This window comes from Mycteria americana, chromosome 5 (assembly GCF_035582795.1).
Source record: "Mycteria americana isolate JAX WOST 10 ecotype Jacksonville Zoo and Gardens chromosome 5, USCA_MyAme_1.0, whole genome shotgun sequence".
In the NCBI taxonomy this organism is placed as follows: domain Eukaryota; kingdom Metazoa; phylum Chordata; class Aves; order Ciconiiformes; family Ciconiidae; genus Mycteria; species Mycteria americana.
The window spans coordinates 28992636-29006524 of record NC_134369.1 but is presented as its reverse complement, the minus strand read 5'-3'; the positions used below and the strand labels follow the sequence as shown (position 1 = coordinate 29006524).

The window sequence follows — 13889 nt, the reverse complement described above, 5'->3', positions numbered from 1 at the left end:
GCTTCTGCATCTTCTTTGTTTATAGTGCAGCTGCTCCCAGCTGTCAAAGAAAACTCTGTATGTTAATCTCAGGCATATCACTATTATTACTTTACATATATTGAGGAAAGTATGAACTGACAACCTACTCCCTGGTTAAGGTTTCTTAAGCAGACAAGAGAAAAGATTTCATATTCAGCCTAACGAGTGTTTTTGCTACTGCAACTAATGTCCAGTCCAGAATTAGTATGTTGATAGAGACTTTAAATGGCATTTTCTCTGCGTTTAAAGAAAGTACTTGTCCCATCTTATTATCTGAAGATAAGCAGTGATCCAAAAGTGGCAATAATGTTTACCTTTTTTATAGTTATATCTTGTAGCTTCATATATGGGCTAAACATTGAATCTATCCCTTTTGTAGGAGTGAAAAGCCATTGACATCTGAGGATGGAGAGCGAATTGATCCAATACCCGTGGAAGCTACAGTGTTTTTAACTATAGCATTATGTGTATTACGATTTCGTACTGTAGATAAAAAGGTTAAGGAAAAAAGACTAAAAACTCTAGTTTTAGTTAGATGTGAGTTGTCCTTGTTTTAGCTCAGTACTTAATTCCCTCAGTCAGAGATCTTTTGTAAGGATTATTTGATTCCTTAAAATACCAGTATAATTGACAGGGACTGACTGTTGTGATGGCAGACTGTGATAATTAAATTCCCGTTCTACGCAATCGAGAGCGCCCCTGCAGGGAACACAGAGGTGCTTGGTAGACAAAACAGCAAAAGAGGTCTTTAGCCAAGGAAGAACAGGTACAGAACTTCCACTTCCATGACTGTCACTTCTTTTCTTCTACTGGGTGCTAAATTTCAGTAGAAGATTTCCTTAAACACTCAACCTTTTGTTCTTCTCTTCATTATTTCCTTAAGAATTTTTAAGGAGAACTCCCTTGGGATTATAATGTCTGAACTCTTTTTAGATTAAGAGCTTTTGTTTAAATAAACTTTCCCCTTTTCATTAAAATCACTTTACTCTTATTAATTAAAACCGACCTTTGGAGTATAATAGTGATTACAACCTGATCTTCTGCTCTGCATACTGAACTGGGACACCTGCTCTAGTTCAGAGTGCTATAAAGAATGTTATACTTTAACTACAGTTTAAACATGTTCTTAAGTCTTTTGAAATGAGGAGAACTAAACATGCTGATTTTCAAGCACAACTTGCTAAACATTTTGCAGTAATTTCCATGAAATATCTGAGATATCATGCTCCAAAGAACTTGAACCAAATGTGAAACTGGTTGTAAAATCAGTGAGATGGCCCTGAAGGAAAATTTATTCTGTTAATAGTTGCAGTTGCCATACAAATACATTAATTTCCTCTGTCAAGAAATTAACTCTTTTCTAGCTAATATTGTTTCCATGTAAAACCAAGCTGCATAATCCTTGTGAAGTGAGACTACTTCTAGTCAGAAAAACCATGCTTTATGTAACACACAGCTCGATTATAATTATTTAGCTATACTAGAAAGTCCTCTTTCTAAACATGAAAACCAGGTGAATGCCTTAAATACTGTAACCCATGCTTTAACAAAAAACTTTGCTCCTGACTTTCATTAAGTGAGCATGTGTTTGAGGCATGTGTGCCAGCAAGTCTTACAATGCATCGAGAAGGGAAAAAAAACCCCAAACCCTAGACCAAAAACACACCAGAAAAACCCATGATCAAGCCCTTACTTATGCTGAACCAAATTATAGAATTGCCTTTTTTGTTTTAGCTGTATGCTCAGACTCACCCTGCATATAATCAGACTCATTCCTAGTTGAGCTCTAGGGATCCTAAGCAGAAGAAGAAAAATGTTCAAAGTGGAAGCTTGGTTTCATACACTTAACAATTTTGGAGCACGGAGAAAGATACTCGTCTTAGGGGTAAGGCTAGGACATCAGGATATTTCTTATTAGGACAGTATACAAATAGCATAGATCATCAGCTGGTAGTGTAAGTCTAGTCAATGGAGCCAATTTAGATAAGTTAAGGATCCTGCCTACAATTCTGTATTTTTCTTTCCTACCTGCCCTTCTGGAGGGTCTGGAGCAATTGTCTGCTTTGGAAATTAGAACAGTGAGGTGCAAGTCCTGTATCTCACTGACAAACTGAATAGCCTTTAGGAAACAGCCTGGGGAAGTCTCCAAAATGGGATCGTACTGTGCTTGTCACGTTAATTAAATGCAAATGGTAAAGACACAAAGCTCTAGTTTTCCAAGGTAGCAAAGCTAGGAAAAACACGACAGAATGAGCTGGGCGGTAGTCTGCAAGTGTCAACTTTAAGCCATTATATTTTAAGGTGAAGGAAAGACTTCTGTGTTCTGCTCTGTATTCTTTGAAAGGAGTTTTTAAGGAAGAAATTAGCAGAAGGAAAACAAGTCATGGACATAAAGGTCAGGAGGCAAAAGGAAAAGCAGTCTAAGGTGAAGTGGCTATGTCATTTCCTTCCAAGCTCTGTTGAAACAGTTAAGCAAGACCAAAAAAAAACCCACACCAAACCAAAAATCCCCAAACAAACACTCCCCCCCCGCCCCCAATCCTAGCCTAAAACCTACCAAACAAGCAAAAAAACCCAAAACAAAACAAAAAAACCCCACAAAAAAGCCCCCAAACCAAAACCCCACACCTTGCTACTTATCTACCACCTAGTGACTGTGTTGCTCTGGCTTAGCAGTGGGGTGCTAGATGCTACTATAATGGGGTCAACCCTTGCGCTGTACTCACATTTACAATAGATGCCAAATGCTGCACAAGTATCAGAACTGGTTTTGTTCAGGAAGTTTCCAGCTGTCAAAGTTATTAAAGAGTAGAAAGCCTGATTGACTTACTCTACAGCAACTTAATGCAGAGCCAAGTAACTTCCCCCTGCCACCCTCCCCCAGTTTATTAGAGTTGAATCATACACTTCAAAATTAGTGACTGGTTTAAGAATCATGATCTCTGAATGATGGGAACTGACCCTATTGCTGCACCCCTTTCCCCGGGGTTGGAGCAAGCATCTTACTGGAATTCTTCTAGCAGTTCAAAACACCTCTCAGGGCTAATACCATGTAACCCATTTAAAATGCCTAAATAGTAATTTTCCATTCAAATTACTCTCTACCTCCTATTTTTTATTAGCTGCATCTTCAAAGATAGCTTTGTGTGCAACTAAATAACTCATCATTTTTTAGTATAAGATAGAACTTTTAAAAATACAGATACTCACAGCAGAAGTGGTAGTGTACTTTGCACCTAGAAATGTGTTTGCAAAACATTCAGATTCTTCACTGGGACTTACCAGAAAGTGCAAATATAGACTCATTTATCACAATCTTAAATTCTACATGTTTCTTTAAATGCTGATTTTTTGCAAAGGCTTTAATTCCCCATATGGAGGCACTGAGCACCAGCCCATTTTGTTCCTGGCAAAACTGGAGGAAAGCTTATTTCAAATTTCTAATTAAAATTCTTTCTTGCTGCGTAAGGAGCCCTGATGGGATTCCTCAGGGTAGTTGGATGGGTTTCTGATTGAATTACAACTGGCCCGATTGCGTGAATATTTCATTTAAATGTTGTGAACTGAAAACAGCAATTAACGACAACCTGAATAACAAAAAGCACTACTTTACCTTCAATCCTTTCTTCTCCCACAGTTGATTCAAATTAGATGCTTAGTCACTTGGAAAAAAAAACACCAAACCAACTCAGAAACAAAAAACCAAGCTGGAGTCGCTATATGGGAAGAGGAGATGACTACAGTCACCACCCTTGAAGTCAGGAACACTTTGCCTAGAGGAGATGATGTATGTGACACTGTGACACTGATGTATCTTGTGTATGTGACATGAGGGCAGAACTGCCCTCATGAAGCATGACTGTGCTCCTGATCTGCCAATATCCTACACTAACTTTGGTTTCTGTCCAATCTCACCTAAGGTAATTTAAGTTTATCTTCTCATCTTGTATTTATCAATAACATCACCAAGTTTTTTACTGGAGAACTACATGCCTCTAGGTTCACTGGGGAACACTTGCTAATCTGGTTAAAAATTCTGAAACAAACAGATTGACCAAGTCACAGGCTTTTGGGTGCATTGCCCACACTTACAAATGAACATTTTGGCTAAGGCAATTAGGAGTGATCCAGCTGTGTCTGATTCCCTGGCTGGATTATAGATGTCTCCTAAAGCATACAGTCATATGAGCTGCTACTTAGGGTGAAAATACAAGAGTTTGGGAAGTCTTATAGCAAAACTAAATGCTGGGAGTTGATAAGGACATGCAGTTTTTTCTGATGTGTTCTGGAAAGCCACTATTGACAACTTTGACAGGGTCTGTATGTACCCTGCCTTTAGAGAGTCTGCGTTTCTTGTTTTTGAAACTTTGTCAAAGTCTTAAAATTAAAAAGCTCATGCGAATTGGTCTAAATCGGGCCCAAGTTCCACTGTTCCAAAAATATTCTTAGTTGATGGCTGATAGGACCTTGACAACTGGAAGAAAATAAGTTTATTAATGATAACCTTTACCATTAATTGTTAGTGATCCACAGTGTTAATCACGTTTAAATTGTCAACTTGATTATCATAATTGTAACAGCACAGTGACTAAATCAGGATAAGTTATTAGGAGGACTAATGTGCTCCTATCATAGAGTTTTCAGTGACTGTATCAATATCCACAGTTAAGAATAAAAACCCTCCTTGTGTTCCCATATCAGGAACAGCTCAAATTAAGCTAGAAGAGCTATACTGGAAAAAAAAAACCAAAACCAACCAAAAACAGAGCCAGTGAAAAGGACAGGAAATAAACCCACAACTTAATTAGTCTTCTGCTGCAGCCATAGTGATTTCATATGTATAACAGAGCACAAAGCACTGCATGAGGATCAATGTTACAAGCCTCAGATGCAAGGATATGGGCTTATTCTGGCAGCTGTGAACTGTTCTAGTGCTGGCTGTCCCTTGTCAGCCACTGAATAACATCTTTCACTTTGTCTTATTAGTGTGATACCATCTCATAGGCTGATTCTTCCACAGAAAAAAGAGCCCCTCTACTTAATTTCAGTATTCCTCAAACTGATGTTTCAGTTGGAAATACACCAAAATTGCATTTAATTATTTAATGATGCTATTCTTCTAGAATAGCTAGACTACTTCTAGAAGCTAGAATTCTTCTAGAATAGCTATAATTCTTCTAGAATTCTAAGCTTCCTTCTTAGTGGCAAAATTCTGTAGATTATAGCAAATAGTAATAATATAGTTTGATATTTATATTTATATAGATGTAACTATAATATTATTATTTATCAAATACAATTTGAAGCATATTTTGCATATGACTTATTAAATTTGCATTTCATTGGTCTTTTTCTACCGGATAAACTTCACACCGAAAGGGTTTTTATAAAGCATTTCCCCCCTTGTACAGTTTTTCCTTTGTTTTTGAGCTACTACCCTCACATTAAGCAGTTTTCTCTAATGTATTCTGACTGAATTTCTCATTCTAGTTTTGGTTCCAAACACCTCTCCTATGAAGAAAGGCTGAGAGAGTTGGGGTTGTTCAGCCTGGAGACAAGAAGGCCCCAGGGAGACCTTATTGTGGCCTTTCAATACTTAAAAGGGGCCTGTGAGAAAGATGGGGACAGATTTTTAGTAGGGCCTGTAGCAACAGGACAAGGGGTAATGGTTTTAAACTAGAAGAGGGTTGTTTGTTATAAGATATAAGGGAAAGATTTTTTACGATGAGGGTGGTGAAACACTGGAATAGGTTGCCCAGGGAGGTGGTAGATGCCCCATCCCTGGAAACATTCAAGGTCAGGTTGGCTGGGGCTCTGAGCAACCTGGTCTAGTTGAAGATGTCCCTGCTCATTGCAGGAGTGTTGGACTAGACGACCTTTAAAGGTCCCTTCCAACCCAAACCATTCTATGATTCTATGATTCTATAACAGGTAGTCCAGAGAGATGGTGGAGTCTCCATCCTTGGACATACTAAAAACCCACAGACATGGTCCTGGGCAACCTGCTCTAGCTGACCCTGCTTAAGCCAGGAGTGGTTGAACTAGATGATCTTCAGAGGTTCCTTCCATCCTTAATGATTCTGTGATACCTGTCAAGTGGAATGCATGCTGTGGATGGGCTTACTCCAACAGCTCATATTGTTATCACTGGGATGAAAGCCTACTACAAACTTCCCGCCTGCCCCAGTCAGTGAAGTTACATGGGTTACAAGGAGGGGAGTAGGCAAGGTAGAGAGGGTAGAGAGATGCTTACCTCCCATTCCTGGAAATCACCCTGCCATCACTACCAGACTGAATTTTGCTAGCCTGTAGATGGGCTCATATGCAAAGAGGCAAAATTATTTTTTGCCTAGATAGTGAAAAACCTTGAAAACATGCTCTCACACATGAAACACTCTTTAAAATGCACCACACAGTTGTGCTGCAGAATTGTTTTACTGAGTCTGAATCCCCCACCCCCACATTATGTTTTTGTTCCCTGTGGTACAGGGTTATGACCTTAAAAAAACATGCTGATATGACCTTAAAAAACCATGCTGAACAACAGTGTAAGACTAAAACTTTATTTCTAGAGAGGACTGCTTTAAAGATTTGCCAACTTTGCTTTTCATATGGAAAACATTTTCATCAATTGTTATATTTAAGCATTTTCAAAGAAGTTTTATTTTGGAAACACAGGAGAAACATTAAAAGCATCCTGTTTGACATTTTTGAGTCTAGAGCATTTTGATTTTGGTCCAAAACAACATGTCTAAATTAAACTAATTTTAAAAGTTCCATAAAGTTCATAAGAGGTCAAATTAGGGTGACATGTTTTGATTTTAATCAAAACCAAAATAATTTAAGTCACCCAAGACCTCAGAGCTTTCCTCCATTAATTTCATTTTACAGGAAACCTAAAACGCCTTCTCTTGTTTGAAAATGTAAGAAAATATATTCTTTAGAAGTCATAAAACTTCCCACTAAACAAAAAGCCTGTAGTTCATTCCCATTTCTTTTATAACAAAAGCTTCCACATTTATGGCATTAGATTGCTGTTTCAAAAACCTACAAACAATCATGAATATAAATTAATATAAATCATCATTTTAACAATTTACTCATCAGGAGTATCCTGCAAATGAGTATGTACAGGTATATATTTTTTTAAACCTGTAGTTCTCGCAACTTTCCAGGTATTAAATATTCTAATTATTTTCTAATTGAATTTAGAATTCTCAGAATTGCAGAATATGCAAGACCCAGGATTACTCTAGAAAGTCTCTCCAGTTTTACATGACTGCAGTCCTTTATCTAGTCAGATTAACTCTATTGCTGCCAGAAAGGAAAGTTTGTTTGTCTGCATAGGCAGGCTGCAGGTTACAGGTACAAAAAAGGTAAGATGGGCAGCCCCCTTTGTCTTACATGGAGCAGGCACACAGCTCATTAGACTTTAGATTGTAGCATTTTTATTTGTAGAAATGAGTCAGAGCCAGCTGGACAGCTGTATTTGCAGAACCCAGTTGGAAGTTCTAGTGCCAATACTTAATCTGTCTTTTCACTGTATAAATAGAAAACTAGGCAAACTGAATGTAAAAATCACATAATGATTATCAAAACTTATAAAAATAAATTACACTAAGCTTTTGTTCACTTTCTATAAATAAGGGGATACAAGAGGAGTTAATTTAAGAAAAAAAATATCATCACACATTCTTTATTTCTCTGCTTCCCTAATATATAAAACTAGTTCAGTTAGAAGGAAGAATTATGTCAAATGCTGAGCGCTCAAGGCTGTAATGTAAACATCATCAAAGTTTCTAATGCAGTATCAGCTAGATTCACACAGGGACCCAACTATTTAAGTACCACTTTAAACACATAAACCCACAATTTAGATCCTCAGCACCCCTGCTCAGCTGCCACTCTGGAGATAACTAAACTTGTGTGGCACTTTGTGTTTTCCACTAGACAGGCACAATGCCTGAGTCCTGGTGGTGATTAAGCTGCTTGGTGTCTAGTGCCTGGGCATCTTCCACCCTAGGCATTTCTCCTCCTAGCTTGAAGAATGACCCAGTGAGACATTTGTGGTTCAAATTCCCCAGCTGCTTTTGACTTCCCAGAAAACACGTGCTGGCTGGGATGTTCTCCTCTTCTCCAGTATCTCCATCACTGAGGTACTCATCTGCACAGTTTGGTCAACAGAACTGGTCACCTTTCTCTCAAGACAAGGCACTAATCATTAGTCTTCAGATTTTCTCCCACTGTGGCCCAGCAGCTATGAATGTCACTGTGTTTCACCTTCACGTTTGTCCCACTCTCAAGACAGTTTCTATTCATACCCTCTTCCTAACTAGCCCTCCTCAAGGCATGCAGCCCTGGGCCAATGTACAAGATCAGTCCTGCCCCTAGAGGCAGCTTGGACAGCACCTGAGTTGGGGTGTCAGTGAGGACTCTGTTTCCCAGCTGCACCCTACACCTCCTCTTCTGTCCCATGGTCTTTCAACAGCACAGCTGATTTACTTACTTTATACACAGAACAGCTTTTGACAGGATGGAGACATTGGATGGGAAAAGGTGAGTCTCCTGCTTCAGTCACATGAAGACACTGAATCCATAAAATATCTACTTCAAACCCTACTGACTTCAATCTGCCAGCTGCAAAACACTCCTGAACAGTCTAACACTTTGTAAGTGAACACTAAGCAGTGAATCAGGTGACAATGTCCAGATAGCTCAAGGAAAATAGATCCAACCATTACCTGTTAGGATGCAAGACACTAAGCAAGCTTGCTAAAATTTCTGTTTGTCCCTATTCTCATTAAAACCGGACATCATTATATTCTGTTTAATGTGTTGCATCAGACATACTGTAGCTGTAATGCATTTGACACAACTTATTTTATAAATCAACATTTGGAATTTCCCTAGGTAGGGATTCTTTTTCCTCATAATTAGTATAGGAATCATTTTTACAGGTTATTTTGTACTTACATGGATTTCATTTTTTAACAAAGGGAAGCCTTTCAGTTTCAACTTCAATAACGGTACTTAATTTTACAGATTCTTGCTTAGAAGTATAAGAACTGAAAAGAAGATAAAACATATTTACATGCTACGGTGCCTTTCCCAAAACTACAGATTTGATAATGTTTTTAGACAAGAGTACTGAAATCATATCCCAAGGGCATGCAAAGTTTCTCAGTGTCTTCTTGACTTTCAGAAGAGGCAGAAAATAGTGGATCACAATGCACAACACTTTCTGAATTATCTTAATGTTTAGATTATGTGGATTCTGTATGAAAAGCTGTCATGTACCTTACATGCTTCAAATCGACTGCTATGTGAACAGTATTTCAGCTGAGATGGCTCACAACCTGGAGTCCATTAAAAAACCCCCCCAATCAACTCCCCTCCCACCCCAATCCTAACCAAAAAGACCCAAACCTACTGAAACCACACTGACAATCTGAAACAGAGTGACCTGTCCCTCTGACTTCGAATAAATTGCTTTCTTAGTATGCTGTTCTGTGGTTTTCACTCCAAAAAGAGATTGGAGTGTTCCCAAATACCTTTTCAATTATAACAGAATTCTTAGACTAGCAGCTGTAGAGACTGTAGGTTAAGAAACACATTTATTACAGAAGACCTGAGAATGCAGTAATTAAGTGGCACAACTGAATCATAACTAGATGAAATCTCAAATCAGGTTGCCTGCACACAACTGTATTCCCACTCCCATACACACAGTACACACATCTGCCATAACTAAGTAAATTTGCTCCATGCCACAGCAGCTCTCAGCAAGAGTACTTCCAGAGAAATTGTCTGGGAAACCAATATCATAGAGTACACTGATCACAGATGCATTTGTTTTCCACTTACAAGATGCGTATCTTGCCGAGTATGCCCACAAAGTCCATCACCCATGAAGCACTGATATGACTGGGAAAGGAGTATGAACTTCTGATTAGTACAGCAGTCTCAGGAGTCCAGACGTCTGCTGTTTGCTCTTTTATTATAATTCATTTTATTTATTATAGTAGTTGTCTCAGAGCTGACCAGAAACAGGGCACCCCTTTTTGCTGAGCACTTTAATACAGACTAACTGAGGTAATTTCTGTATGGGGAAACTCGGGAAAGAGCCAAGCTGAATTTCCAAAGCTTTGCATTTAGTACATACAGGACCCCACTATAGACAATCATTTAGAAATAAGCTTGTTTTCGTTCAATTAAATTAACTCAGCCTGCGTGTAATATTGAAGTATCTGCCAGTATGTTATAGCCACAAAAAACTCAAATAAAAGTACAGCGTATATAATCAAGTCCCTTCCCAAACACAGCCTTTAGTTATAGCCTTGGGATTGTTATCACATTTCAAGTGAAGTACAAGTAATAGGTACTCGTGGTCTTTGGTTTTTTGTTGTGTTTTTTTTTTTTCCCCCAAATAAGAAGCAGAAGCATTAGGGTTTTGTTGCCAACACGGCTCTCAGTTGCATACCACCTTGCCAGTTTTCAACCAACAAAACACTGTGCTAGCAACAGTTTACAGTACGGGCTGGGTCTTGTCATTTAAAATTCAACCCAAACATCCCTTTTTAGATATGCTTAGAAAAAGAAAGAGAACAGAGGAAAGGCACAAAGGACTATGGTTGCAAATGGGGCAAGCTGTTACACTACAATTTTCTTTTTCACTGATCCTGTATGTCCCTATGTCCCTAATTTTCATTCTTTTTGCTAGTGGCCACACAGCATGTAGAGCCTCCCATCTTGCTGCTACAGTCCTGGCAGCAGTGCACATTGTGTCACACTTCTCTGCAACGTTTGGCATTCTCAGAGCACATCTTCCCCTCACAGGCGGCATAGAAAATAAGGTGTCCCACCTTAAACTTAGTATTGAAATAGAGAGAACATTTTCCTTCTCCATATAGGAGACACAAGTTCAAACCTGCCCAATCCCAAGTAAAGATGTGAATCCAGTTCTTCTTCCAATGTACTCCAAGTACTAAGTTTCAGGATATTCAGTGGAATCTCAACACCTCCTGTAGAAGGTCTTTCACTTGCCATAAAATATTGCAACAAGGACTTACAAACAACAGGGTCTTCCAAACAAGTCTTCCAACAGCTGTACTAAAGAGTAATATTCTTTACTTGTTGCATCTTGTGAAATCACACTAGAGCAGCAGAGACTTAGCCAGTGACTACCAGACATTTTGGGGCAGAATACTGCCTCCTGAGCAATATATCTATCTTTGTATGAAGTTAAGCAGAGAAAAAAAAAATATTTTTTTCTCTCACCAACTATATGTATGTTTTAGGTATTAGCTGTTAAATCTAAGTGGTTCCCATCTTTCTTTTTTTCGATGAAACTAATTTTAGAAGGGTGCTCACAGCTATGAAGTTGGATGGGATATTTCCCTGAACCCTGAGGTTAGATGCCTGGGTCTGGAAAGAATGGTTCACAAAAACATGCTTAGAAAGATTCCTGGTGAATTTTCTGGTTCGTGTGAATCCCGTCAGTATGCTGCCTTCCTATACGATACCCTGAAAATTTACCCTGAGCTCTTACGGTTGGACTCGATGATCTTAAAGGTCTTTTCCAACCTATACAATTCTGTGATTCTGTAGTAGGCTTGCATTAAAAAATGAAGCTCCCACAGTCACTGTAAAATGACATACAGGTTACTAAGTATTATTATTCAAATGTTAAAGCTGTGCAAACCGAGTGTTTCCCACTATTTGCATTTACCTATGCAAACCATAGATAAATAAATAAATAAAGAAAACAAGCAAAATGCTGATTTTGTTTTTCCACAATGCAGAGCATAATCTTGAATTGTAGCTATTTCATTTGGTTCAAGTTTGGTTGATTTTGTTATTCAAAGGTGCTGGGCAAGCTTAGCAGCAAAAGAATATGGGAAGAAGTTAGTTTTGTACTTCTTATTTGACCTGAAGAAGACCTGAACCTGACATCTGATGGAGAATATTTGTTTTAAAGAAAATTTTTTTAAAGCGCAAAATCCTCAGTAAGTGTAAGGCAGCATAGCCCCTCTGCAGTGAATGCTCATTTGTGCCATCTGAGACTACGGACTTTGTACTTTTCCCTGGGCTCCACTGCTACCCACATTGTACCTCCCCACCTTCTATCATGAAGGCTGCATTGCCACAAGTGTCAATTAAGACCCCATGAAATATCGGATGTCTCAGTACATTTAAAATCCAGTTTAATCTTAGAATGTAGATGGAGGATAAACCCAAAGCTTTGTTTGCTTCCTTTAAATTCACTAGAGGACTGCGTAATTCTACCAACATTTGAACGATGCTAATCTGACAGGGGAAAAAAAACCTTTTGCTTTAATTCCTCTACTTCTGAGCATTGTGTTGAGAACGAGGCTTAAAGTGAGAAACACACACCCAGGTTTATTTGAATTTAAACTGCACTGTATCTTTTCCATCTCAAATCTGACAAAGCTGAAGGCATGTGAGGAACAATGTTTCACACACAAACAGTTTCATACAAAATACTCATAGCTTCCCAAATTTACGAACAACCCTGAGGCATTCTAAATGGCTAGATCTTGTTTAGCCCATGGAGAAACAAACTCAGCAATTCTGCTCTTGTATATGGTACATATTTTTCCTCAGCCTCCACAAACACACCTACTTTAATTGGATCCCTTCTCCCCTCTCGAACAGAACATTTCTGTTACCTCTTCGATACGCAGCTAATTAATACACACTCTGTGGCCCCCTCCCCTCTTAAAAGCAGTATTAGTTCTTTGTCTCAAGGAAATGATTAAATCAAACTGTCGGTCCTAACAAGCAAATAGAATAGCGGAAGCTCTTTTTCTTTCAAACTAATTTGCACTAGCAAAGTCAACCATTCTTTTCTCTGCTGTCTTAATTAGAAGTCTTAATCCCTCTGATTTCACACTAGAAAAATGAGGAATGTGACAGTGGGACATGAGCATATTTATTTTATATAGGCATTGAGGGTTTAGAAAGTCCATTTTACACACAGCATCAGTGTTAGTGGCATATGTTCTTGCTAATAATTCCAGCCTTTTGCTGGAATACTCATATTCAATCATACTTTTAGACAGGAGATCCAAAATCCCCTGCACAAACACATTGGTTTGGGATATGGTCTGGATCTGTAGTCCAGTTTTGTAGCTACAAACAGACTGTTCATACCTTAACCACTTTAACAAATCCATACACGACAATACTGAGCTGCACATATCGTCCGCCACTGGCAGGCTTCCATAATCATCTCACTTGAAGAGAGAACTTCTCAAAATGAGCCAGAAGAGAAATTTTGTAAGATGCTTACTACCTTTCTACAGAGAGTAATGCTGCTTATCTGCATCATGCTGTCCATTATAACATGATTAAAGTTATTTTATATCCAGTGTCTGAACATAAATTGTTTCCTGTTACAAGGTTTTCTGAATGGTTTTCATCTCATTACTAAATATTTCAGCCCCAGCTAGAAAGACATTTAGATAATGGCCCTGAGTGAAAAGTCATTGTATTCTTCTGCGGGATTACATCTATTAGACTCTGTTAATCTAAACCTGAACCTGTAAGTACAGTTCTGTGGAGCAGGGAGCAGATGCTTCTGCCCCAGCAAAATCCTGCTCAACCTTTAGAACATGCTAATGTACACCAATTTATAGACAGATCAAAATGTGTTTCGTGGGATCACCAGACAATTAGCTCACAGCATGAAATAAATGTAACAGAGTTAAAAAGGTGTTTGAAAGTGTTTTTTGCCTATAAGCAAAGTACGTAAATCAGTCATCTCAAATGAAAATGGGGGGGCGAAAGATAAAATTTCTATAAATTTAAGAAAAAAAAAAAATATATATATATAAACCAGAAGACTA

At 38.4% G+C, this 13889-nt stretch overlaps 1 long non-coding RNA gene across 1 annotated transcript in view; it reads left to right on the top strand.

Moving 5' to 3' along the window:
- Positions 1-3736, top strand: part of LOC142409724 (uncharacterized) — a 40481-nt gene extending 36745 nt beyond the window's left edge. Inside the window, exon 3 of the long non-coding RNA XR_012775750.1 lies at positions 3659-3736. This is a non-coding gene — a long non-coding RNA (uncharacterized LOC142409724). The remainder of the gene's footprint in view (positions 1-3658) is intronic.
- The last annotated feature ends 10153 nt before the right edge of the window (positions 3737-13889 follow it).